At 39.9% G+C, this 27,894-nt stretch overlaps 1 pseudogene; it reads right to left on the bottom strand.

Annotated features, from left to right (window-relative positions):
• Nucleotides 1-12,190: 12,190 nt before the first annotated feature.
• LOC126942278 (tubulin beta-8 chain-like) lies at nucleotides 12,191-14,341 on the bottom strand (annotated as a pseudogene).
• Between the last annotated feature and the right edge of the window lie 13,553 nt (nucleotides 14,342-27,894).

Genomic DNA, 27,894 nt, shown 5'->3' with positions numbered 1-27,894 from the left:
GGAAATTTAACCATGTCAAGACAGTCTTTTTACATTATTAACTAAAGAAAAATGGGTGTCCTTTAAAGTTTTTTAATATCAGAAAAGAAAAAGAAGTTAGAGGGAGCCAAATCATGGCTAAAGGGGGGATGCCTAATAAATTTCCACTGAAACTCTGGCAAAATTGTCTCTTTTTGATGAGAGTAATGAAGAGGAACATTGTTGTGGTAGAGAATAATTCTCTGGTGAAATTTCTCAGAAGTTTTTCTTCTAAAGGTTTGGCTAACTTTCTCAAAATATTCGTAATAACACGTGTTATTGGGATTTTTGTTTTGTTTTTGGCCCTCTAGAAAGTCAATAAGCAAAATGCCTTGAGCATCTTAAGACACTGTTGCTATGAGCTTTGTTCTAGACCAGTCACCTTGTGCTGTGACTGGACCACTTTCACCTCTTGCTTTGATTGTGTTTTGTTTTGAGGATTTCACTAGAACAGCTGTGTTTTACCTGCTTTTACAATTATTTGAAGAAATGCTTCAGGATCTTGATTCCACTTATGTAAAACTTCAGTTGAAAGCTCTAGTCTCGTCTGCAGCCGATTTGGGAACAATAATTTTTGTATCGTGAGAAGTTTTTCAAAATTATGTAAATTTAACCAATTGAGATGGCTATGGTATTGGCTGTTGTGTATGCTATTGTCATTCCTAAAGCAGGGCATGAAAAAGATTAATTTTTTTCTGGTGAATTAATGTGAATTGTCTGCCACTGCAGGCTTTATCTTCAACATCTTGTCATCCCTTCTTAAAATGAGTTATTTATTTGTAAACTTGTGAATGTTGGGGGGCATTGGCCTCATAAACTTGTCATAAAGAATCAGTGATTTTACTATTCTTTCACCACTGTCATAAGTTTGATGTTTCTTCTTGCTTTAATTTTAGCAGAGTTCATGTTGCTCTAATAGCACCTCTTTTCAAATTTGTATCTTAGTTTTCCTATTGTAATTTTTCAAATTAGATCCTGTTCAGACATGTTATAACAAGGTAGTACATGTTTATTTAGGTGTAACATATTTCTGAAACCTATGCATAGTCTCTTTATGATATGCATTTCCCATAAAATTTTTGAAGATCCTTCATACTTTGAAGAGTTTCAAACCATTTTTGAACATATTTTTAAATCATCACAAGAAAATTTTCTATAGCACTGAATTTCAGGCTTATCAAGTTTGTGCTATGTATAATAACCAATGGAAATACCAGATGGGCAGCTTAGCTATTGAAATAGAATTGAAGTTAAATGATTATGGTGGTATTCAGTAAAGACCTGCAGGAATTGAAAAGCATTAAAAAGTTTAGAAATGAAAGCACAGGATTATATGTACCAATTAAGAGGAAGGAGAAGAGAGGAGCGATAACAGAAAAAAAAAAAAAAAACAGAGAAGAACCAATAATAGCAAATTTTATGTAAAATTTAAGAATAGGGAAGCCATTGCTGTTCTTCACAGGAACACTGACATTTCTTTGTCAATAGTATCACTGAAATGCCTGCTTCCATTTCCAATATCCTGTCTTTGTGAAGCAGAGAATTTTTCAATGACAGCAACCAAAACAAGATTATGGAGTAGACTGGACATAAGCACCACATTTTGGGTGTCACTGTCTCCCATCACCCCCTGATGGAACTGTCTAGTTGCAGGGAAACAAGCTCAGGACTCCCACTCTACATTGTAGTGAGTTGTATAATTATTTCATTATATATTACAATTCAATAATAATAGAAATAAAATATGCAATATATGTAATGTACTTGAATCATCCTGAAACCATGCCTCTGCTCAGTCCATGGAAAACTTGTCTTCCATGAAACCAGTCCCTAGTGACAAAAAGATTGGGGACTGTTGCAATATAGGAATAACAACATAAAGCGAGGAAAACAGAAGATCACATCTTTAATAATATATGCACTCATGGTGTACAGAATACACTAATTACATTCATTCAGTTAAGTATCAACCAGTACCTACAAAACACATACAAATGTGTGCAATTATTTTAGGAGAGCAGTGAACGAAAGAGCAAGAGAGACAGACAGCAAATTAAAGATATACATGCATAATTATTGAAGCAAGAACTCATCCCTATGAAGAAAAATCTACACACACGTCAAGTAGTAATGAGTACTAAGAACACAAAGAAGAGTGAGAAAAAAGATACAGGTTAATTCATATAGAACAATCAAGGAAGTTTTTCTGCAATAACAGTAGTTACCATCACAGGTTTCAGAATCAGGCAGATGCCAGTTTTAATCTTGATTCCACATCTTATAGCTGGGTGTCCCATACACAGTTTATTCCACTTGTAAATCTCAGTTTTCTAATTTCTAATTTCTAAATGTTTATTGCATTATTAGAAATAAAAGCACATGAACAAATACTAACATATGTAAAGAATCAAGAACAGAAAAAATAATAAGACTATATAATGATTCAAGAGTAATGGTATAAAAATGAAGACAATAAAACTGCCAAACTTATTAGAAGATAAATACACATAAAGAATTTAGCATGTCATGTGGCATACAATTAGCCCAAGGTAACCACAATTATTATCCTCACATTACTAAGGAAAAATGCGTATCATACTTGGGCATTTTAAAAGCTGTGAGACATAATTTTTCAAATTATGCTAATATGTAAAGATTCAATTTTGTGTAAAATTAAATAGTTCTACCTTTAACATTTTTTAAAGAGATTTATTGAAAGCATATGTCAAGAATCTCATGTCATGCTTTCTGCTTCTTAACCAAAGTTTAGAGGGACTTAACATTAAATCAGACTCTTAAAATGTAGTTGTATTAAATAAACTGTTTAAAGCAAGAATAAGCACAACAGCATTAGCTTCTTAAAAACTGCTTAAGCACTTCATCTACAAAATTATTTGACTTTCAAATACACAGGAATCTGTTTAGAAAAATTTTAACTAGAAAAAGCTGGAATTCTAAAATAAAAAGTGCATAAGGCCATAAACATTTTTACAGCTTTTAATTTAGATGTCAACTGAGGAGAAAAAAACATTCTCTGGTTTGCTTTTATACCATGAAAGACTTTATCTTTTATTACCTGCCATACAGAGCAACTCAATCATGTTGAATCTTGAAGATAAACTTTAACTTAATTTTAAGTTTTGGCTAATTTTTAAGCATTTTTCAGTCACCTGCCACAATTTTATCTCAGAAACCCAAAGCTCAATTTCATTTAGACATTTGGAATATTAAAACAGAAGGTTAAATACTTCAAAATAATATTCATGTAGAGGCTTATGCATGTGGACCAGGAATCCTTATGTATTACAAAGTTTATGAGAACATAACAAATGTTGATATACACATTTAATTCTAAAATAAAAACTTAAAACAAATAAAATTGTAACAAATCAAGTATATTCTGCAGTTTACATATTTTATCTAAAAATACAGGTATTAAACGCTCAAGGATGAATAAAAGAAGAAATCACAAGAGAAAATAGAAAACATCTAAAGACAAATAAAAAATATAAAGTACCAAAAGTTAAGAAATACATCAAAAGCAGTACCATAAGAGAAAACTTTATAGCTATAAATGATTATATAAAATAAGGTATCATATCAACAACAACTATACACCTAAGGAACTAGAAACAGAGGAAACAAGAGAGAACAATTAATAGCTAGCAAAAGACAAAAAAATGATAATGATAGCTAGCAGTGGAAATAAGTGAAATAGAGAATAGAAAAACAATATCAAAAATGAACACAACCAAGTTTGTTCTCTGAAAAAGATCAACAAAACTGACAAACCTTTAACAACATGGACTAAGAAAAAAGGAGAATACTCAAATTAATAAACTCCAAAATAAAATGAGTACATTACTACCAAAGTTACAGAGTAATAAAAGGATATAAGAGGGTATCATAAAGACTTGTACACCAAAAAATTGAATAACCTAAATAAAATGAACAAATTCCTAGAAACAAAAAAACTACTAAGAATGAATCATAAAAGTCAAATAAACCTATACATCAAGGAGATTCACCAAGAAAATTGCATCAGTAATCAACAATCCAGCTACAACAACAACAAAAAGCCCTGGACTACACGGCTTCATTGTTGAATTCTACCCAACATTTAAAGCAGAATTAACACCCAGTTTTTCTCAAACTCTTTCAAAGCGTTGAAGGGGAGGTAACCATTTTCTAACTTATTTTGTGACTCCAGGATTACCCTGACACCAAGTCAAAGACATCACAAGAAAACTACAAACATAATCCTCCACGAAATGCCAGAAATTCAAATTTAGCAGTGCATTAAAAGGATTATACACTATGAGTGAGTATAATTGACTCCCGAAATAAAAATATGCTCTAACACATGAAAATCAGTGTAATACCACATCAACATAAAGAAGAAAAAACCTCATGTGATCATATTAATCAAAGAAGCATATTATATTTAAAAAAAACAGCTAACATTACAGTGAAAGACTGGAAGCTTTTACCCTAAGAGCAAAAACAAGGATGCCTGCTTTTATCACTTCTTTTTGACATAGTACTGGAGGTTCTAATTAGTTAGAGCAAAAAGACAAGTAAAAGAATAAAAGATATTCCAATTTTTTAAAAAAGTAAAATTACCTGTTTGCAGATGACATAATCTTATATATTAAAAATCTTATAGTTTCTGTGATATCAACTGTCAGATGGAATAAAATTTAGCAAAGCTACAGGATACTAAGTCAATACACAAAAATCAATTGTATCTCTACAATAACTAACAATAAACTATCTGAAGAAGAAATCAAGACAACAGTATCATTTGTGATGCATCAAAAGAATAAAATACTTAGAAACCAACTTAACCAACAAAATGAAAACCCTGTACAGCAAAAACTATAAACATTGCAGAAAGATATTAAAGATGACACAAACAAATGAAAAGACATGTGTTTATGGATTGGAAGACAAAACATTGTCAAGATGCCATTTTTAACTATAGTCATCTGTGCATTCAATAAAATTTCTATAAAAATCCCAATATTTGCAAAAATAGAAAAACCTATTCTAAAATTCAGATGAAATCTCAGAAAACCACAAGTTGCCAAATTAATCTTAAAAATGAACGATTTTATAGGACTAACACCTCCTGGTTTCAAATTTACTGCAATGCATCAGTACCAAAAGCAATGTTGTACCAGCATAGAGACAGACATAAAGACCAATACAATAGAAATAAATAACCAAAAAACATGGTCATGATTTTCAAGAAGGCAGCCAAAACTATTCAATAAGAAAAAAACAGTAGTTTTAATGGTGTTAGAAAAAAATGGATATTTACACAGAAAGAATGAAATTGGACCCTTACTTTATATCATATAAAAACCTAATTTCAAAATGGGCCAAACATCTAATTGTAAGAGCTAAAACTGTAAAACCCTTCCAAGAAAACATAGGGAAAAAGTTTCATAATATAGAATCTGCAATAATTCCTTGGATATGACAGTGAAAACACAGACAACAACAACAACAAAAATACATAAAAAGAACTTCAACAAAGTTAAAAACTTTTATGTATCTGAGGATACAATCAACAGATTGAAAATGCAATTCACACAGGGGGAGAAAATATCCACACATTATATACGTGATAAGTAATTAATATCCAGGCTATATAAAGACCTCAGCAACAGCAACAAAATAATCAAATTTAAACAAGAGCAAAGGTTTTAAAATACACATTTCTTTAAAGAAGATATACAAATGACCAGTAAGCACAGCATAAGGTGCTCAGCATCACTAATCATGATAAAAATGCAAATCAAAATCACAATGCAATACCAACTGACACATATAAGTACAGCTACCATCAAAAATAAAACAACAACAACCCAAAACAACAAAAACCCAGAAACAACAAATGCTGAATGTGGAGAAGTCAGAACTTTTACACACTGCTGGTGGGAAAGTAAAATGGTACAGCCACAATGGAAAACAGTAATCACCATGTGACCCAGTAATTCCACTTCTGGGTATATACCCAAAAGAAGTGAAAGTGGGAATTTGCATAGATATTTGCACACCCATGTTTATAGCAGCATTTACAATAGCCAAAGGTAGACAAAGCCCAAATGTCCATCTACCGATGAATGGATAAGCAAATATGGTCAATACACTCAATGATATATTATTCAGCCTTAAAAAGAAAAGAAATTCTAACACATGCTACAACATAGATAAATCTTGAAAAGATTATGCTAAGTACAATAAGCCAGACACACAAAAAAGCAAATACTGTATGCTTCCACTTTTATGATCCACCTAAAGCAGTTAAACTCATAGACACAGAAAGTACGTTGGTGATTGCCAGGGGGTGGGGGGAAGGGAAATGGGGAGCTATTGTTCCATGGATACGGAGTTTCACTTTGGGATGATAAAATAGGTCCAGAAATGGATAGTGGCGATGGTTGCACAACAATGTATTTGTGCTTAATGCCACTGAATTGTACACCTCAAAGTGGTTAAAATAGTAAATTTTCTGTTACACATATTTTACCAAAGTAAAAAAAAAAAAAAAATAGCAAATATTTTAAAAACTACATTTTTCTTTGAACTGTCTCTTTACATCCTTTGTCCATTTTTCAATTCGGCTGCTGGTTTTTTGTTTAATAATTTATGATAGCTTTATATATATATATATATATATATACACACCATATATATATATATATATATATATATATATAACGCAGATTAGCTTTTTATCTGTCATGTATGTTGCAGATCTATTTCCCCAGTCTGTTGACTTTTGACTTTGAGGCATTTTTCTCTCATAGAAAATTTTAATTTTTATGGAGTTAAATGCATCAGTCTTCTATTCAATGACTTCTTAATGGGTATGGTGTTTCAGTTTAGGATGATAAAAAAAAAGTTGTAGATGTGGTTAAAGATGGTTGCACAACACTGTGAGTATACTGGATGCCACTGAACTGTACATTTAAACATGGTTAAAATGGTAAATTTTATGTTATGTATATTTTACCAACAAAAAAGGGCCAGGCTTAGATGTTTCTACGTTAGGGGTTTGAAGTACCTCTAACATTTATCCCCCTCCAGGACTCTAATTTATAAAACACCCACACAAGAAAAGTAGCTATTGACTTCACAAATCTCCATTGCACCTTACAGTCCCCTCAGCAGGGACTGTCTGGGAAAGCAGAGCTGGAAAAAGCCGCATAAACTTGAGGTCAATATGAGACCTCCCATCCCCTACTCTGGAACCTAATGGAGGAAGCATGCATGCAGGCTGACCTGGAGAGATGAGATGGGGTGGGTAGAACAGTCCTCCCATTAGCCTAGACTTTGAGTGCTCTCACATGCTCTTAGGAATGCATCAAACCAAGAAAGCAAGCTAGGAGGGTAACACAGCTACCTGTACACAGGGAGTTATGAAATGTCTGCGCTGAGCAAGTGACGCACAAGACGACAGAATCAGTATGACCTTTACACAGTGACCTGGCTTAAATAATTTCAGGCTCTCATTAACCAGGTGAGCTCCTCTTTCCCTCTGAGGTAGGTAAACTAGAGGGAATGAAGTCGGATTTGAGGATAATGGAAACGAAAGCCTGTTGTATTTCTTCTAACTCTGTTATAAATATAAAGTAAAAAATAAATTCCCTTTCTCAGGGCCCAAAAAAAATTTTTTCTTCGTCATCTCCGTCACGTAATGAGGACTTTAGCAGAGCAATACAATCATGATTGTTTACCCTTTCTCTGCACATTGTGTGCTTTTTCAATTTTATAAGGTAACTGATCCACTCGTCTCTTCACTAGAGGTGACAATGCCAGCCGTCCTCACTCGCTCTCGGGGCCTCCTCAGCCTAGGCGTCCGCTCTGGCCACACCTGAGGAACCCTTCAGCCTGTGGCTGCGCTGTGAGGGCCCCTCTCTGGGGCTGGCCGAGGTCGGAGCCGGCTGCCTCTGCTAGCTGGGAGGTGTAGAGCGAGAGACGCGCGCGGGAACCCGGGCTGCTGCGCGGCCCTCTTGGGCCGGCGGGGGTTCTGGGTGGGTGCGGGCTCTGCGGCCCTGCATTCCACTCGGGGTGGCCGGCCGGCGCCTGCTGGGTTTGGTGGGGGGATGAGTTCCCTCTGGGCTGCCAGAGTGCCCGGGCTGGGTGCCACAGAGTCCTGCCGGGAGTGCAGTGAGAGGTGAAACCGGCTGAGTTTCTGGGACTGGCGGGGACTTGGAGAACTTTTCTGTCTAGCTAAAGGATTGTAAATGTACTAATCAGCACTCTGTGTCTAGCTAAAGATCTGTAAATGCACCAATCAGCACTCTGTGTCTAGCTAACCAGGTGGGGACTTGGAGAACTTTCCTGCCTAGCTAAAGGCACCAATCAGCACCCTGTCAAAACGGACCAATCAGCTCTCTGTAAAATGGACCAATCAGCAGGCTGTGGGTGGGGCCAGATAAGGGAATAAAAGGCTGCCAGAGCCAGCAACTGCAACCTACTGGGGTCAGCTTCCATATGTTGAGAGCTTTGTTCTTTTGCTCTTCGCAATAAGTCTTGCTGGTGCTCACTCTTTGGGTCCATGCTGCCTTTATGAGATGTAACACTCACTGCGAAGGTCAGAAGCTTCACTGCTGAAACCACAAACCCACCAGAAGGAACAAACTCCGGAGGCACCATCTTTAAGAATTGTAACACTCACTGTGAGGGTCTGCAGCTTCATTCTTGAAGTCAGCGAGACCAAGAACCCACCAATTCCGGACACAATCATACTAGCTGTGAGCAAGACCACTGAATGTCACACCGGGTGGTCAGCATGTCTGGGAAGAGCAGAAACTGGGGCAGCCAAACGGCTGGCGGAGGCCAGCTAGTATGTATGCGATGCCTACTCCATGGAGGACTCCACATTTAAAAGACAAGATAACCAAATGCCAGGCTGCCTCGCCAATTATCCCCCAAATAAAACAATACAAGTAAACTCTCCAGGGAATGTGTACGTGTGCACACCTAAGCACATGCACACAGCTACATGCAAAAGGGAAAGGCTGGGAAGGAACGAAACCAACCTCTGAACACCAGTTACTTCTGAGAAAGGGTCAGGTGAAGCTGTCAGTATTACTCGGCTTTTCAACTGATGAGATTGCGTCAATATATTTTGGCAATTTTTTTTTAAAGTCAATTTGCACTCCTTGGGTGATCACACAGGCCCCGCAAAACTGAACCAGCAACAACTATCTGCACCACTTCCTATGAGGCCAAATAATGGCTTCCCTCATAGCTCAGCCCTCCCACCGACCTCCTAGTCGTGGTCCCATGCAGGGGACTACTGGGCTTCTGAGGTACAGGGATCCAGGCCAAACCCACCCCACAGATTCCTGGTGAAACCAGAATGTTTCCAAGTGCCTTTCCCCCACCTGGGCCACGTGCCCACTGCATTAATATGCCTGTGTTTGCTCCCCTAGGGCAGAGGCTACATTTTCTTACAGCTGGAATGAGGAGTGGGGAGATTTGATGATGTCCTGTACACGTTGGATGTTAATCTGATGTGGTGCTGTAGGAGTAGCTTGCCTGAATCAGGTGCATTCTCAGCACGTGGTGTGTGCTGCCCCTTCCAGCTGCAGGAGTCCCAGAAGGTAAATGCTACCACAGCCCGCATCTACTGGTGAGCAAATGTCAGGTGACCTGCAGCTGGCCAAGCAGCTGCTAAGTGACCAACAGGCTGGATCTGCATCTCACTTGCAGAGGCCCTGCCTGGCTGCTGGGGCTGCCCTGTAGACTCATCCTGCCTCCTCCTGCTCTTCTGTCCACAGCTATCCCAGCTTCTAGCCACAGCTGCTCTCCAGGTGGGGAAAATCTATGGATGCACCAGAGTGCAAGTACTCAAAGACTCCAGTGTGCAGACAGGCCCCTGCTCCATGTTGTTCCCATATCCAAGCCCAAGTTTATCTAGAGCTTCAGCAAATCCAAGCTTCCCTGAATTCCCTGCTGAGGCCAAACTGAGTCCTGCAACCCCCTACACTGGTAAGCTACACTGAGTCCTACAACACTACACTGGTAAGCTGCTAGTCCCAGCCTCTCCTTCCTCCTGGGCCCCTGTCTGTACAGTTCTGAAGCCCTACAATAATGTTGAGATTCTAAGCCAACGCTCACCCATAGAGGTAAACAACCAGGGGCCGCCAGGGGTAGAGAACATACTCAGACAAGTTCCACTGCCTGTAGGCTTAATGTCCTTCCCCCACTACCCGCCATATTTGCCAGGCTGGAAGGGGACTCCAGAAACTTTGGAAACCCAATCTTGTAGCTGGTGTACGAAAAAGAGGCCAGGAAAAGCACCACTTCTGTCCATGAAGCCCCTAGATGGAACCCAGGAATTGGGAAATACGTGGGTACCAAGCCTGACACCCACTCAGACCCAGGTGGCAACTGCAGCAGTGGTTGCCCCCTTTGCCACTCCCGCTGTATCAGTACAGGAGGGAGGAGCATCTGACCCCATGTGTGAGAGTAGAGACACTAAGTGTGGGAAGATTCCAGTGGTTACTGCAGTTGAACCTTCCCAACTAGATCCATGCAAGGCCATCTTAGGTGGGTGCATGCCTGGGCTGGGCTGGGCTGGGCAAGGACACCCTTCGGAGGGTGAGAGCCATGGAGGAGGGCTGTCACAGAGGTTCCTTTTCCTGCTCTGAGAACAGGTTGGGGGAGTATGGGTACCTCTCCCACCTCCCTGCTGCTTCCAGGACCCCCTTCTTTCAAGATGAGGCATTTTTCTGCCTGCCTGTTCTCATTTGACCCCCATAGGCCATTGCAAACATTCAGATAAGAAAAAGGAAACAGCCCCATCTGTTTCCCCTGACACATCTGAGGCAGGGGGGTGTGCCTAGGGAACCTAGAGTGGAACCCATACATCTGCCCACCCCCAAGGCTATGCTGGCTTCATCTTGTCTATCTGTGTGATATGGGGGGAGAGGTCATCAGACAGGCCGTGGACGAGTTCTACAAGAGCCAAATAGAAGAGCACTGTCCTGGCATGCTGCCCAGCACCCAGCTCACATACACATCTCCAACTGGACAGCTTCCCTGAAGCAGGCCTTGAAGTCAGGCTCCCTGAGAAGCCTGGAAAGGAAACTCTGCCAGGCTAAAGGGCCTATCCCCAAAGGTGCCACCCACACCAGTCTCATCCTGACAATCTTGGATTATTTTTGCCCTGAAGTTTTGGAGTGGAGGACAGGGAGACAGGAGACAGTGCACATTAGCCACCTTTCCAGAGAGAGTACGCCAGCCCTCCAGATTGGGGCGGGTCAGACCTCCTCCTCACTGGTTGCCAGTTGAGGAAAGCAGCACTCGTGAGCATCCGCCTGTCTCCCCAGGTCCTGTTTAGAAACCCCATCTGTGCCTTTGGAGAGAGACTGCCCCGAGAACACAGGCCCAGCAACTGCCATCTACTACTCCCAGGGCCTAATCCCCTTCTACATGGGGTTCACTGCCTGTGACTACATAGTGGGCTTGATTCCTGCCCACTAGTGCCTGCCAGATACCCCATGCCCACCTCATGAAGAGAATGAGGTCACATAGACACACCCAGGCCACCACGGTGAGGGGGTGACTGGGGCCCTACTTGCCCACCCTTCATTGCTGGTTCAAGGCCAGCTGTCTGACCACATTCATACCCTGAGGTGGGATGTTGGGGACATTGTCCACTGGGGTCACTAACCACTTTTACATTTCCAGAAACAGAGGGCCAGCTGGTCCCCCTGGAATTTCGGTACATGGGATAAGCCAAGGTTTAACCTTCAGGAACAGGTTTCTCACCAATTAGCTGCCCAAGACCCAGGGCAGCCCCAAGTTTGTGTGAAACCTTCCTTCCATGTCCATGGCCCATGTCGACCCCTCCAGGAGCCACTGGAATGCTTGTTCCTGGGCATGTGATAAGCCCAAGACAGCTGCAGCTCTGCAGAACCACTATGCCCATCTGGCAGCAGTACACCAAGAGGGTATAGAATGAAGTTGGAAGTGAAACCAGATACTACGTGAATGCTTTACTAGGTAAAATCACTTCCTATAAAAATGGTCTAAAATGCAAAAGGAGATGTGAAGACACAAAGAAAAAGTGCGTAGTGACACATGGCTATCAGGACACACTAAAGAATCCACACTGCTTCCCCCCTTTACCCAGAAAAGAAAGGTTCTAGGCCACCTCCTCCTCAGCACACTCCTCAAACTCCTTGGCCAAGGCATTCTGGCACTGCTGGTACTCAAACCAGATCATGTTGCTTTCGACCTCAGTGAACTCCATCTCATCCATGCCCTCACCCGTGTACCAGTGCAGGAAATCCTTGTGCCTGAACATAGCTGTGAATTGATCTGAGACGTGCTTGAAGAGTTCCTGGGTGGCCATGTTGTTGATGCTGAAGGTGGCTGACATTTTTAGCCCCTGGGGTGGGATGTCACAGATGGCTGTTTTTACATTGGGGGGGAGCCAGTCAGTAAAGTAGCTGCTATTCTTGTGTTGAATATTGAACATTTGCTCTTCCACCTCCCTCATGGACATGCAACTTCTGAAAATGGCAGTCACCGTTAGGTAGCTGCCATGATAGGGGTCACAGGCAGCCATCATATTCTTAGCATCAAGCATCTGCTGGGTGGGTCAGGGCTCAGTACTGCTGGCTGCCCTGGCTGGTGAGTGAGGCAAAGCCAGGCATGAAGTGCAGCCAGGGAAACAGGACCATGTTCACAGGCAGATCCCACAGGTCAGCATTCAGTTGGCCTGGGAAGCTCAGGCACATGGTGGCCCCACTCATGGCAGCAGACATCAGGTGATTCAGGTCACCATAGGTGGGTGTGGGCAGCTTTAGATTTCTGGGGCACATGTTATAGAGAGCTTCATTATCAATGCAAAAGGTCTCATCTGCACTTTCTACAAGCTGGTGGACTGAGAGGGTGGCATTGTAGGGCTCCACCATGGCATCTGACACTTTGGGTGAGGACAGGACACTGGATGTGTTTATGATCCTATCTGGGTATTCTTCCTAGATCTTACTGATGAGAAGGGTACCCATCCCAGACCCAGTCCCCCCACCCAGGGAGTGAGTCAGCTGGAACCCTGCAGTCAGTCACGGCTCTCAGCCTCTTTCCTCACAACGTCCACTACCCACTCCATCAGCTCTGCGCCTTCTGTGTAGCGCCCCTTGGCCCAGTTGTTCCTAGCTTCACACTGACCTGAAAGAAAGTACAGCCACTCAATGGCCAGGTATACGGTAATCACTGGTCACCACAATGCAAAAAGGGCCAAGTGTCACATGTAAGGTGAAAGTATCATTCACCCTGCAGGTGGAGCAAATAAAACCCCCTCCCCCAAAGTTACAGGACAGCAGCGTCACCTGTTATAAATTCAGTCAGGAGCCAAACCTGAGACAGCCTAACATCAGACCATGCTGCAGGTGCCTCCTTGCTCATTACCAGGGAAGGCAGCAGCCATGGTCCCAGCTCAGCTCCCTGCAGGGAGATTACATCAGCAGCTCCTCACCTTGAGGAAACAGCTGAGCCTTCCTCCCAAAGCCCATTTAGGAGAGGGAGATTTCCTGACTCAGGATAGAAGGGTGTTCAGGATCCTTGACGCCACAGTTCCCACAGCGATGACCTTGGGGCACTCCTTGACTTTGAGCTGCCCTAAGGAGCTGCACCCCAGTCTTGACCTGCAGCTCACCGAAGATGGAGTTGTCCAGCCTGAAGATCCACCCGAAGGGCCTGGAGTACACAGAGTCCATGATGCCCGGCTCCAGATCCATGAGCACAGCGCGGGCTACTTACCTGCCACATGAGGGGGATGGGCGGGCATCAGCGAGGGGAGGGCCGCCATTCTCAGGAGGGCGGTTGGGGAATGACTGGGGTCTCACCGCTGGCCTCGTTGTAGTACACGTTGATGTGCTCCAGATGCAAGTTGCTGTCCCCGTGGTAGCTGTCAGTGGAGTCAATGGCATGTTCGTCAGAGATCACCTCCCAGAACTGCGAGACAAGAGGGGCCAGACAGGCCAGGGGTGAGCCAAGGAGGCCACGGAGCTGTAGGCACCCTAGCCCCTCTCCCACCTCCACCCCTCCCGCAACCCCCAGACCGCTGTGTCCCTGGGGGTCCTCTCTGGCAGCCTCACCAGCCGCCCAGCTCCACCGTGTCACGGCAGGGAGCCCAGGGTCCCCAAAGCGGAGGCGCCAGCCCCGTCACTGCGAATATCTTCCCGGCCACCCAGCAGGCCTGCGCTGGGCCCTCAGAGCACCGGCCGCCAACCTTGGCGCCAAACTAGTTCCTGCACTGCTCGGTCTGCTTGAGTACGAGCTCCCTCATGGCCAAAGCAGGACTAGGGCGGCAGGAAAAACGCCAGGAGGAGCAGACGCGCAACGACCTAGCCCGCGCTTCCCCAAGGCTTAACTAGCCCCGCGCCTACCTACCCCAGCCTCGGATTGGGCTCCCAGAATAAGCAACAGCTTTACTTCCACACAGGGGTACCCGCCTGTGAATCCCTTGTAGTTTATCGTCTATTGGAGAGTTCAGGTGGCCTTGCTCTGGTCCTTTCCACGTTGGGGAAAGCTGATCAGCTGGAAAACTTCCTCCCATGTCTTCAGTAAAACTAAATCCCTAGGTGAGCTGAAACTGAATTTTCCTCCCATGTGAAAGAGGCAGGCTTTTGTTTCCATATTCACAGAGGGCCTTTGCACCTGTCCTAGATTGGTGACCTATTTTTGTAATTGATGAGTCCTTTCATCTCTTAGGAGATCTGTCGTTGTGAAAGGCCTTCCATGTGCTAACTCAACAGGACTTAATTATAAGTTTACCTTTGGAGCAGCTCAAACCCGCAGTAAGCTATGAGTGTTAGAGATAGGCCTCTGATTTAGCTAGAGTCTTCTTTAGAATATAATTAGCCCTTTCACCTTTCCAGAGGACTGCGGTCCCGACGCAGACTTAAGGTGATATTGGATTCCTAAAGCTAAGAATAGGTGTTGGGATACGCCTGATGTGAAAGACGGGCCATTGTAACTTTGCAAGCTCTTAGATGACCCATACTGAGGAATTATTTCTTCTGGTAAACACTTTTCAGATAGAATGGGGAATGCCTTGATCTAACCAGTGAAGGTATCACTAAGCATTAGCAAATATTTGAATCTCCTACAGAAAGGCATCTGAGTAAATTAGAGTTGCCAGTCCTCACCTGGATAGGTTCCCCGAGGTTGGACAAGTTTAACTGGAGAAGAGAAAATTGCTGGGCCCTTTATTTCAGGCATAGAGCTCACAGGGCTGAGTCACCTGTTTTAGTGTCTTGAAAAGATTTATCCTCATAAACAAATGAGACATTAACTGAAACAAAGAATCCCTTCTAGGGCGAAAAGAATCATGAAAGTGCTTATTTTCCTATAATTGGTACTTGGCATTAGTAATTTATTACCATCAGTCAGCCAGCCAGAGGGGCCCTGGACTAAATTTCAATCCCTGGCCCATTTTTCTTCTTCCTCAGAGTATTCTGGCCCAGCTCTATGTATGCTGACCAGCATGCCCATGAGTTTAATTGGTCCTTTCAGTGAGGGGCCTTGGCTGCCACATCTGCGAGGGCATTTCCGTTTACACAATCAGCCTCTCTTTTGATGTCCTCTGCAATTAATTATTGCCACTTTTTTTGGCAGCCAGGCAGCATTCTAACAAGCTCAAAATCTGAGTGATGTATGGAAAACCCCTTAGTAGTCAGGAGTCCCTACCCATTCCCAGTTGCAGCATAAGCACGAAACATGTAAAAAGCATACTTGGAATCAGTGTAAATGTTAACTTTTCAATCCTTTCCAAACTACAGGGCTCTAGTAAGTTCAATTAACTCAGCTTTTTGAACTGAGGTAGAGGCGAGCTAGGCTTGTGCCTTGACTACCTTGTGCTGACTGATAACAGCATATCTAGCCCTCCTGTTTTCCTGATGCAAAAAACAACTTGCATCTGTTAACCATTCTTCCTTGGGATGGTCAAGGGGCTCATCTCTTACGTCTGGTCTGCTAGAATAAATTTTTTTCAAAACCTGTGACATGGGTTGGCTGTTTCTCCAGTCAAATCTTGTCTTGAATTGTAGCTCCCATAATTCCCATGTGTCAGGAGAGGGACATTTTCTGAAACATTACTTGTCTCTTTTTTTCATCTCTGATTTTATTGATTTGTATCTTGTCTGCTTTTTAGTTAGCTTGTCTAAATGTCAGTTGTTTGACTTTTCAAAAAATCAACTTTTTGTTTAATTTTTTGTATTGTTTTCTTTATTTCAACTTTATTTCTGCTCTGATCTTTATTATTCCTTTTCTTCTATTTTTGGGTTTGGTTTGGCCTTTCTTTCTAGTTAATTAAGATGTATTGTTATTTATTTAAAGATTTTCTGTTTTTATGTAGGCACTTACAGTTACAAATTTTTCTTTTATACTGGTACCTCTTTTACAGTATTCCATAGATTTTGCTGTGCTATGTTTCCATTATCATTTGTTTCAAGGAATTTTTCTATTTTCTTCTTAACATTTTATTGAGATACTGATCATTCAAGAGCGTATTGTTTAATGTTAACATGTTTCTACAGTTTTTGAAATTCCTTTCATTTATTGATTTATAGTTTTATTCCATTGTGGTCAGAGAAAAATGCTTGATATTACTTTAATTTTTTGAATGTTCATAGACTTGTTTTGTTACCTAACATATGGTCTATGCTTGAGAATAACTCATGTGCTGAGGAGAAAAAAGTGTATTCTGTAGCTGTTGGATAAAATTTTCTGGAAATATTAGGTTCATTTGTTCTATAGTATAGTTTAAGTCTGATGTTTCTTTGTTGATTTTCTGTCTGGATGATCTATCCAATGACTAAAGTGGGGTGTTGAAGTGTCCAGCCATTATTGTATTAAGGTCTTTTTCTTTAGCTCTTATAATATTTGCTTCATTTATCTAGGTGCTTTACTGTTGGGTGCATATATATTTCTAATTATATCCTCTTGATGAATTGATATCTTTATTATTGTATAATGACTTTCTTCATCTCTTCCTACAGTCTTTTGTTGAAATCTATTATTGTCTGGTATAAGTATAGTTATTTCTGCTCTTTTTTTGGTTTCTGTTGGCATGGAATACATTTTCCAATCCTTTTGTTTTCAGTCTAAATGTATCTTTATGGGCAGAGTATGTTTTTTGTGGGTCACAGACTATTGTCTTGTTTATCCATTCATCCACTCTTTGTCTTTTGACTGGACTATTTACTTCATTTACATTCAATGTTATTATTGACAACTAAGCACTTACTCCTGCCATTTTGTTATTTGTTTTCTGATTAATTTTTGTCCTCTCTTCCTTCTTTCCTTTCTCTCTGTCCTCCTTTTAGTGAAGGTGATTTCTCTTGTAATATAATCTAATTTCTTGCTTTTTATTTTTTGTATATCTGTGGTACGCTTTTTGATAGGAAATTACCATGAGGCTTGAAAATAATATAACACATCATTTGAAACTGGACAATTTAACACTGATTGCATAAACAAAGAAATAAGCAAAACAACTAATGAAAACTCTACTCTTTAACTTCATTGCCATTATTATTATTTTTTTTTTTTTTTGAGACAGAATCTCACTCTTTTGCCCAAGCTGGAATGCAGTGGCACTATCTAGGCTCACTGCAAGCTCCGCCTCCTGGGTTCACGCCTTTCTCCTGCCTCAGCCTCCCGAGTAGCTGGGACTACAGGTGCCCACCACTGCACCCGGCTAATTTTTTGTATTTTTAGTAGAGACGGGGTTTCACCATGTTAGCCAGGATGGTCTCGATCTCCCAACCTCATGATCCACCCGCCTCGGCCTCCCAAAGTGCTGGGATTACAGGTGTGAGCAACCGCGCCCGGCCTTCATTGCCATTCCTTTAAACTTTTTGTTGTTTCTCTTCCTTCCCTATTTTACTGTCTATGTCTTGGAAAGATGTTGTAGCTATTAATTTTTATTGGCTTATTGTTTACTCTTTCTATTTGAGATTTTTGCACACCATGATTACCGTGTTATAATATTCTATGTTTTCTTCGTGTGCTATTACTAGTGAGTTTTCTACCTTCACATTATTTCTTGTTGCTCACTAACACTTTTTTTTTTTTTTTTTTTTCAGGTTAAGAACTCCCTTTAGCATTTCTTGTAGGACAGGTCTGGTGTTAATGAAATCCCTAAGTTTTCATTTGTCTGGAAAAGTTCTTATTTCTCCTTCAAGTTTAAAGGATGTTTTTGCCAGATGCATTATTCTAAAGTAGAGGTCTTTTTTTTTTCCTTCGGCTCTTTGAATATGTCATGCCACTCTCTTAGCCTGTAAATTTTCCACTGAAAAGTCTGCTGTCAGATGTATTGGAGTTCCACTGAATGTTGTTTCTCTTCTCTTGCTGCTTTTAGAATCATTTTGTGTCCTTAACCTTTGGAAGTTCAGTTAAGTGCCTTGAGGTGGTCTTCTTTGGGTTAAATCTGCTTGGTGTTCTATAACCTTCTTGTACTTGAATGTTGCTATCGAATGTTGGGGAATTATTTAATATTATTTAACATTTCTTTAAATAAATGTTTAACTCTTATCTCTTTCTCTACCTTCTCTTTAAGGCCAATAACTTAGATTTGCTATTTTGAGGCCATTTTTAAGATTCTGCAGGCGTGCTTTATTTTTTATTCCTTTTTTGTCTCCTCTGACTTTGTATTTTCAAATACTCTGACTTCAAGTGCTCTAATCTATCTTCTTGATCAATTCTTTTAAGTAATTCTGGCACATTCTTTGGTATGCAAATTTCATTTTAACTTCAGAATTTCTGCTTTATTCTTTTTATAGAGTGATCTCATTGTTAAATTTATCTGATAGAATGTTGAATTCCTTCTCTGTGTTATATTGCATTTATTTAAATTACCTCAACCAGCTATTTTGGATTTCCTGTCTGAAAGGTCACATATCTCTGTTTTTCTAGGATTTGTCCCTGGTGCCTTATTTAGCTTGTTTGGTGAGGTCATGTTTTCCTAGATGGTCTTGATACTTGTAGATGTTCATCTATATCTGGGCATTGAAGAGTTCAGCCTTTATTGTAGTCTTCACAGCCTGGGCTTGTTTGTACCCAAGATTTCTGGGAAAATTTTCCAGGTTTGGGAGACTTGGGCCCCAAACCCAATAACACAGTAGTTTATGCAAACACATAGAAGTACTGCCTTGGTGGTCTTGGATTAACATCAAGAAAAATTCTCTTGGTTTATAGAGACTCTTGTTTTCTTACCTTACTTTCTCCCAAATCAACAATCTCTTTTTCTGTGCTGAGGCATCTGGTGCTGGGGTTGGGGTAACATAAGCACCCCTGTGGCCATCACCACTGGGACTGTGCTGGTTCACACCTGAAGCAGGCACATAGCTTGGTCTCACCCAAGGCCCACGGTAACCACTCCTTGGCTACCATATAAATTCGCTCAAAGACCTAGGGCTCTATGATTAATAGGTGGCAAAGCCAGCCAGGTTTGTGTCTCTTCCTCCAGGATGGCAAGTTGCCCTAGCCATGAACGGGTCCATAGATGCTATCTGGGAGCCAGAGACTGAAGTATAGAATCCTCAATATTTACCTGCTCTTCTATTTTACTGTAGCTAACCTGGCACTTAGGCTATAAGACAAAGTAATTTTTACTCTTCCTTCCTCTTTCTGTAGGCAGAGGAGCCTCTTCTATGACTGCCAACACCACCGGACCATAGGGTGGTGGGGCCGGGGGGGATTCTGCCAAATTATCATCAATTTCTCACTTAAAGCCCAAGGACTCTTTAGTTAGCTTATGATAAATTCTGCAATGCCCGGGACTCAACTTTTGGACCAGGGCAAGTGCAGAAGTGCTGACCTAGTCGCTAGGCCTGGACTCAAGAACTCTAAGATTCTGCTTGGTGCTCTACCCTACTGTGGCTGAGCTGGTATAAAAAGTGCAACACAGAATTCTCTTTACTTTCTCCCCTGCTTTTCTCAAACAGAAGAAGTCTTTCACTGTAGCTACCACCACTGGAAATGTGCTGGGTCACACCTGAAGTTAGCACCTCTCAGAGCAAAATGCCCATGGTGCATTATCTGGGTATCATTGTTTTTTATTCTGGGTGCAGGTGCTCTTTAGTCAGCAGGTGATGAATTATGCCAGGTCTTTACTGACATGGCAGCACTGGGTTTAAGGTAAAGTCCTCCAATCACTGTGCTCTCCCTCTCCCAAATTCACAGGTTTCTCTGTATAGTGTGACTGCTGCTGACTGGCGGAGGTGGGAGAGTGGTGTTGTGAGCACTCCCTTAGCTGTTCTGCCTGGTGTCTCAGTAGTTCACATTCTTCCCATTCCCTCCCTACATTCCACTGGCCCTGAGCCCAGCTTGGCAGTATGACTTGCCTAATAATTGAAGTCCTTGTGGCCTAGACTGCCCCCTTAAGTTCTCTTAGGGTCCAATAGCAGTTCAATTCATAGTGGCAAGGCTTGTGAAGACTCAAGATCCCAACACTGAGATGGGAGATTTTCCTCTTACTAAGGCCAGTCCAAATGCTCCCTCCATTGTCAGATGTCAGCTGAGTACAGCCTGTTTCTGCTTTTCACTGTGACAGGATAGTACTGAGTTTATTGCAAAGCCTCACAATCTGTGCTCTCCCTCTCCCAAACATACAATCTCTGCACTATGTGACCACTACTGGTGGTTGAAAAGGCGGTGGCATCAGTGCTTCTAGACTGTCATTTTTTTGTCTTCTCCAATGTCTCTTTCAGTGATATGAAGTTAATACCAGCTACTGTGATTGCTCACCTAATTTTTGGTCCTTTTGGCAGTGCTTCTTACATGTAATGAGTTGTAAAAAATTGGTGTTTCTGTGTGGGGGATGAGTAGTGTAGGGTTCTATTCTGCCTCCTTACTCTGTCCCTGCCTTAAATTTTTTAGATTCAGGGAGTAGATTTGCAAGTTTGTTACCTGGATATATTGTGTGATCCTGAGATATGTGGGATATTATTGATCCCATCACCAAGATAGTGCGAATGTACTGTGGGATATGATTGATCCCATCAGTAAAGTAGTGAGCATATCACCCATAGTTTCTCACACCCTGCCATCCTCCTTCTTTCCTTCATCTAATAGTCCTCAGTGTCTACTGTTGACATCTTTATATTCATGAGTACCCCATGTTTACATCCCACTTATAGGCAAGAACATGTGGTATTTGGTTTTCTGTTCCTGTGTTAATTTCCTTAGGATAATGGCCTCCAGATGCATCCAGGTTGCTGCACAGGACATGATTGTATTCTTTTTAATGTGTGCATGGTATTTCATGGTGTATATGTATATTTAGAACATATTTCTATGCAATTCATTGATTCAAATGTAAATTAATTCCATGCCCTTCCTACTGTGAATAGCAATATGATGAACACACAAGTGCATGCGGGTTATTTTTGTAGAATTTTTTTATTTTCTTTTGGATAAATACTCAGTGATGGAATTGCTGGTTGAATGTTCTTCTGTTTTAAATTTTTTTAAATATCTCCAAACTGCTTTTCACAGTGGCTGAGCTAATTTACTTTCTCACTAACAGTGTATAAGCATTTCATTTTCTCTGAAGTCTAACCAGAATTTATTTTCTCACTTTTTAATAGTAGCCATTCTGTCTAATATGAGATGGTATCTCACATTGATTTGCATTTCTCTGATGATTAGTGATGTTGAACATTAAGAAAAAGATCCCATTAAAACAGTGACAAGGGACAAAAGCAGACACTTCTCAAAAGAAGACATACAAGTGGCATTCTTATTCTGTCACAATAAGTTGTCTTTCCTTTGAAAAATGCAAAATCACAACATTTGAAAAATCACTTTCATTTTAGCATGTTTTCCCTTCTCTATCTTCTTTTCTCATTTGTTAATCTTTTCCCTGATCATTATGAATCCACTCGGAAGAGTAACCTCCATTCTTAGTCTGCGTGATTTGTGCTGATGAGCTAGTCAGCTCTCAAAATCACCAACAAAAAAGTTTTAAATTTCCTAGTTAGTAATACATTTTTAGCATGCCACAGGATACTAGTAGAGCAAAGACTTCTGGTCCAGGCATTGTGGATTATGATGATTAGTTCTCTGGATTTCTATATGCTTTGAGATTAAGAGGTATAAATTTAAAATAAATTGGATTCATACTCTTTACACATTTATTGGATTTGTTAATTATTCCATAGGAAAACAGACAAAAGACTTTTGTGTAATTCAGTTCTGTTTCACCATATTTAGGGTTACAAAAAAAAAAGAATTATATTGATTTAGTTGAGAGATTAAATTAACCTCAATCATCACATGTGATTTTTCTACAGATTTTTAATGGTACTGACATTCTTTTCAATATGTCAATGCCTAACTTGAGTTTCTGGGGGAGAGATGAGCAGCTTGTACTACCCATCTAAAACATAATGTTTGTTACTTGGAATAATGGTGTGATAAGATAGTCTTCAAGATGATGCCCTCAATTTCTTTCTTCCTTGCATGCACATGCTGCTCTTTACATTGACAGGTAGTCTAATCTCCCATTTCTTGAATCTGAGCTGGGCACAATGACTTGCTTTGCTAAGAGGATGCAGCAGAAGTCATATTCTAAGACCTCCATGCATAGGTTATAAGAAACTTTGTAGTATTTTCCTGTATGTCTTCGGACTAATTACCATGTTGTGAGGACTCCAGGTAATATGGAGAGGTCAGATAGGCATCACACAAAGCAGCCAATATGCACTGCCAGCCACGTGAATGGCCCGTCTAGGCTTTTTAACCTAGTTGAGCTTTCAGTTGACTTCAGCAGCAGCCAACCAAGTATTTCTTGCAACTGCAAGAAATACTCCAAAAGAAAACTTTTGTAGCACCCGTCAATCCACAAAATCATGACAAATAATGTTTTTTAAAATTACTAAACAAATAATAAAAATAAACACATACTAAACAATAAATAATGCCTTAAGTTTTGGAATGGCTTACTATTCAGCAAGAGATAGCTAGAACAAGTACTAAATATTGTACAATACTGAATAAGTATAAGTTTAGTCGTGTAATATACTTCTATATTTTAAAGTCATTGACATTTCTGAAAACAGTGTAGAAGTGAGCACTGATTAAATGGTTCCCAGGAGAAGTTATCTGTTGTGTCTCAACATCACCATTTGCCAATGGGAGCTGTATTTTGTTTATGGAAAATATACATTTTAATGTTCAGTTTAAAAAAATATACTAACAATTGTTTAGAAAGGCATATACTATTTTGAAAACAAAATCAGAGAACCAAAAAAGTGTAAACTTTAAGGCTCTAATCATATTTATATACTATTTAACACATATATCCAAAGTCTCATGGTAAATATGTTTATGTAACACTGATATTTGGATAAATAAGTTAAATTATCAGTTTTCTTTTTAAATGATAGGCCTTATAATTGATGTGACATTGAGATGGCTGCAGTGAATGGGCTTATCACCATAATAATATTTTCTCTTTAATACTTATTTAGGAAGTTAAGTGACAACCGAAGTGTCTAAAGCTGGGTTACATAGTAGTAATAAAATTAGAGTGACGCTTATTTTGCAGCACCAAGATTGTAATTCTTGCTGTTGGGGTTTCTGATAGCAAACTCAATCATGGGTGGCTTCTGCTTCATGCTTAGATGGTTGGCTGGAACATTTCCTGTTTAGAACTTTCTATTTTAACACTTCCTGCCTGGAGCTGTTTAAAATAGAAACAAATCGATCTGATTTTGAATTTAGCCAAGTTATTGTTATAATTTGTTCATATGTTTCTACTTTTTAGACTGTGGCTTTCATGTAGACAGAAATTGTATCTTATACCTCTTTTTCTTCAGCACCTGTGTGCCTGGCACCTAGTTAAATTTTTGGGTTTGTTGAATAAGTAAGGTAAAATCATACCAGAGTAAACTATTAAATTTATGAATTTTACTAAGAAAATTTATAGGTAAATAAAATATATGAATCCTTTAATTGTGATGTTAGGGTGTTGATTTTAGATTTTTCCTGCTTTCTCTTATAAACATATCTCAAAATAATAAGAGTTATTCATGGCAAACCCATAGCCAATATCATACTGAATGGGTAAAAGTTGGAAGCATCCTCTTTGAAAACCAGCACAAGACAAAGTTACCCTTTCTCACCACTCCTATTCAACATAGTATTGGAAGTTCTGACTAGAGTAATCAGGCAAGAGAAAGAAATAGGAAGAGAAGTCAAATTGTCTGTTTACAGACAACATGACTGTATATTTAGAAAACCCATTGTCTAAGCCCAAAAACTTCTTAAGCTGATAAACAACTTTAGCAAATTCTCAGGATACAAAATCAATGTGCGAAAATTACAACCATTTCTCTACAACAATAACAGACAGGCAAAGAGCCAAATCATGAGTGAATTCCCATTCACAATTACTACAAAGAAAACAAAATGCCTAAGAATACAACTTACAAGGGACATAAAGAACCTCTTCAAGAATAACTACAAACCACTGCTCAAGGAAGTAAGAGAGAACACAAATGGAAAAGTATTCCATGCTTATGGATAGGAAGAATCAATATCACGAAAATGGCCATAATGCCCAAAGTAATTTATAGATTCAATGCTATTACCATCAAGCTATCATTGACTTTCTTCACATAATTATAAAAAACAGTTTTAAAATTGTTTTATAAATAATAAAATCTAAAAAAGAGCCCATATAGCCCAGATAATCCTAAGAAAAAAGAACAAATATGGAGGCATCCCGTTACCTGATTTCAAACTATACTACAAGGCTAAAATAACCAAAATAGCATGGTACCGGTACCAAAACAGATATACAGACCAATGGAACAGAACAGAGGCCTCAGAAATAATGCCACACATCTACAACCATCTGATGTTTGACATACCTGACATAAACAAGCAATGCGGAAAAGATTTCCTATTTAATGAATGGTGCTGGGAAAACTGGCTAGCCATATGCAGAAAACAGAAACTAGACCCCTTCCTTATACCGTATACAAAAATTAACTCAAGATGGATTAAGGACTTAAAACCTAAAACCATAAAAACCCTAGAGGAAAACCCAGGCAATACCATTCAGAACAAAGGCATGGGCAAAGACTTCATGACTAAAACACCAAAAGCAATTGCAACAAAAGCCAAAAGTGACAAATGTGATGTAATTAAACTAAAAAGCTTCTGCTCAGCAAATTAAAATATCATCAGAGTGAACAGGTAACCTACAGAATGGGAGTAAATTTTTGCAATCTATCTGTCTGACAAAGGTTCAATATCCAGAATCTTAGACAAATTGACAAGAATAAAACAAGCCCATGAAAAAGTGGGTGAAGGATATGAATAGACACTTCTCAAAGGAAGATATTTATGTAGTCAACAAAGGTATTTTAAAAAGCTCATCACTGTTGGCCATTAGAGAAATGCAAATCAAAACCACAATGAGATACTATCTCATGCCTGTTAGAATGGCGATCATTTAAAAAGTCTGGAAACAACAGATGCTGGCAAGGATGCAGAGACATAGGAACACTTTTACACTGTTGGTGAAAGTGTAAATTAGTTCAAAACATTGTGGAGTACAGTGTTGCATTGTTCAAGGATCTAGCACCAGAAATACCATTTGACCCAGTAATCCCATTGTTGGATATATACCCAAATGATTACAAATTATTCTACTATAAAGACACATGCACACATACGTTTATTGCAGCACTATTTACAATAACAAAGACTTGGAACCAACCCAAATGCCAATCAATAAGAAATTGGATAAAGAAAGCATGGCATATACACCAAGGAACACTATGCGACCATTAAAAAAGAATGAGTTCATGTCATTTGCAGGAACATGGATGAAGCTGGAAAGCATCATCCTCAGCAAACTAACACAGGAACAGAAAACCAAACACCACATGTTCTCACTCATAAGTGGGAGCTGAACAATGGGAAAACATAGACACAGGGAGGGGAACATCACACACTGGGGTCTGTCGTGGTGTCAGGGGAAAGGGGAGGGAGAGCATTAGGACAAATACCTAATGCATGCCGAGCTTAAAATCTAGATGACAGCTTGACAGGGGCAGCAAAGCACCATGGCACATGTATGCCTAGGTGACAAACCAGCACATTCAGCACATGTATCCCCAAACTTAAAGTAAAATAAATTTTTTTAAGTTATTAAAATCAAAAAAAAAAAGGAAGCACAGATTCTGTTTTGTGAGATGAATCCACACATCACAAAGCATTTTCACACATAGGTTGTTGTTTCTAGTTTTTAATCACTGGATATTCGATTTTTCTCTTATATCCCTCATTGGGGTCAGAAATGTCCCTTCATAGATTCTTAAAAAAGTGTTTGCAATCTGATGAATCAAAAAACGGGTGCCATTCTGTTAGATGAATCCACAAAACACAAAACATTTTCACAGATATCTTGTTTCTAATTTTTATCACTGGATATTTGATTTTTCCTTATATGCTGAAATGGGTCAGAAATGTGTCTTTGCAGATTCTACAAAAAGAGTGCTTCCAACCTGGTGAATGAAAACACAGGTTCCATTCTGTAAGATGAATCCACACATTACGAAGCATTTTCACAGATAGCTTGTTTCTAGTTTTTATGGCTAGATTTTCTGTTTATCCTTACAAGCCTCAATGGGCTCAGAAATATCTCATCATAGATTCTACAAAAAGAATGTTTCCAACATGCACAATAAAAACACAGATTGCATTCTGTAAGAAGAATCCACATATCACATAGAATTTTCACAGAAAGCTTGTTTTTAGTTTTTATCGCTGGCTATTCTATTTTTCCTCATAGTCCTCAACGAGTTTGGAAATATTCCTTCGTATGTTCTGCAAAAAGAGTGTCTCCAGCCTGTGGAATGAAAACATAGGTTCCATTCTGGGAGATGAATCCACACATCATGGAGGATTTTCATAGGTACCTTGTTTCTAGTTTTTATCACTGGATATTCGTTATTCCCATATAGGCTTCGATAAACTCGGAAATGTCACTTTCTAGAATCTACAAATAGAGTGAGTCCAAGCTATGGAATCAAAATGCAAATTCTACTCTGTGAGATGAATCCACATATAGCAAACCATTTTCACAGATAGCTTGTTTCTAGTTTTTAAAACTGGATAATTGATTTTTCCTTACAGGCCTCAATGGACTCAAAAATGTCCCTTCATAGATTCTACAAAAAGAGTGGTTGGTACCTGGTGAATGAAAATACAGGCTGCATTACATGTGAGAAACCACACTTCACAAAACATTTTCACAGATAGCTGGTTTGTAGATTTTATGGCTGGATATTTGATATTTCCTTACAGGCCACAATGGGCTCAAAAATGTCCTTTTGTAGATTCTACAAAGAGAGTGTTCCCAGTGTGGTGAACCAAAATACATGCTCCTTGAGATGAATTCCTACATCACCAAGCATTTTGACAGTTTTCTTTCTTCTTTCTTTTATGGCTGGATATTCCATTTTTCCTCATAAGCAACAACAATCACCAAAATGTCCCTTTGTATATTTTACAAAAACTATGATTGAAACCTGGTGAATTTAAAAACATGTATTCTGTGAGAAGAAACAAAACATCAGAAAGCATTTTCACAGATAGCTTGTTTCTAGTTTTTATCGCTGGATATTCAATTTTTTATAGGTTTAAGTAGGCTCAGAAACATCACTTCCTAGATTCTACAAAAACGGTCTTATCAAAAACAAGAAATGGGGAAAGGATTCCCTATTTAAAAAATGGTGCTGGGAAAACTGGCTAGCCATATGTAGAAAGCTGAAACTAGATCCTTCCCTTACTACTTTTATGAAAATTGATTCGACATGG

Source organism: Macaca thibetana, chromosome 19, assembly GCF_024542745.1.
Source record: "Macaca thibetana thibetana isolate TM-01 chromosome 19, ASM2454274v1, whole genome shotgun sequence".
NCBI classification, from domain to species: Eukaryota; Metazoa; Chordata; class Mammalia; order Primates; family Cercopithecidae; genus Macaca; species Macaca thibetana.
The sequence above is the reverse complement of the archived record's forward strand: the minus strand, read 5'-3'. Positions and strand labels throughout refer to the sequence as shown.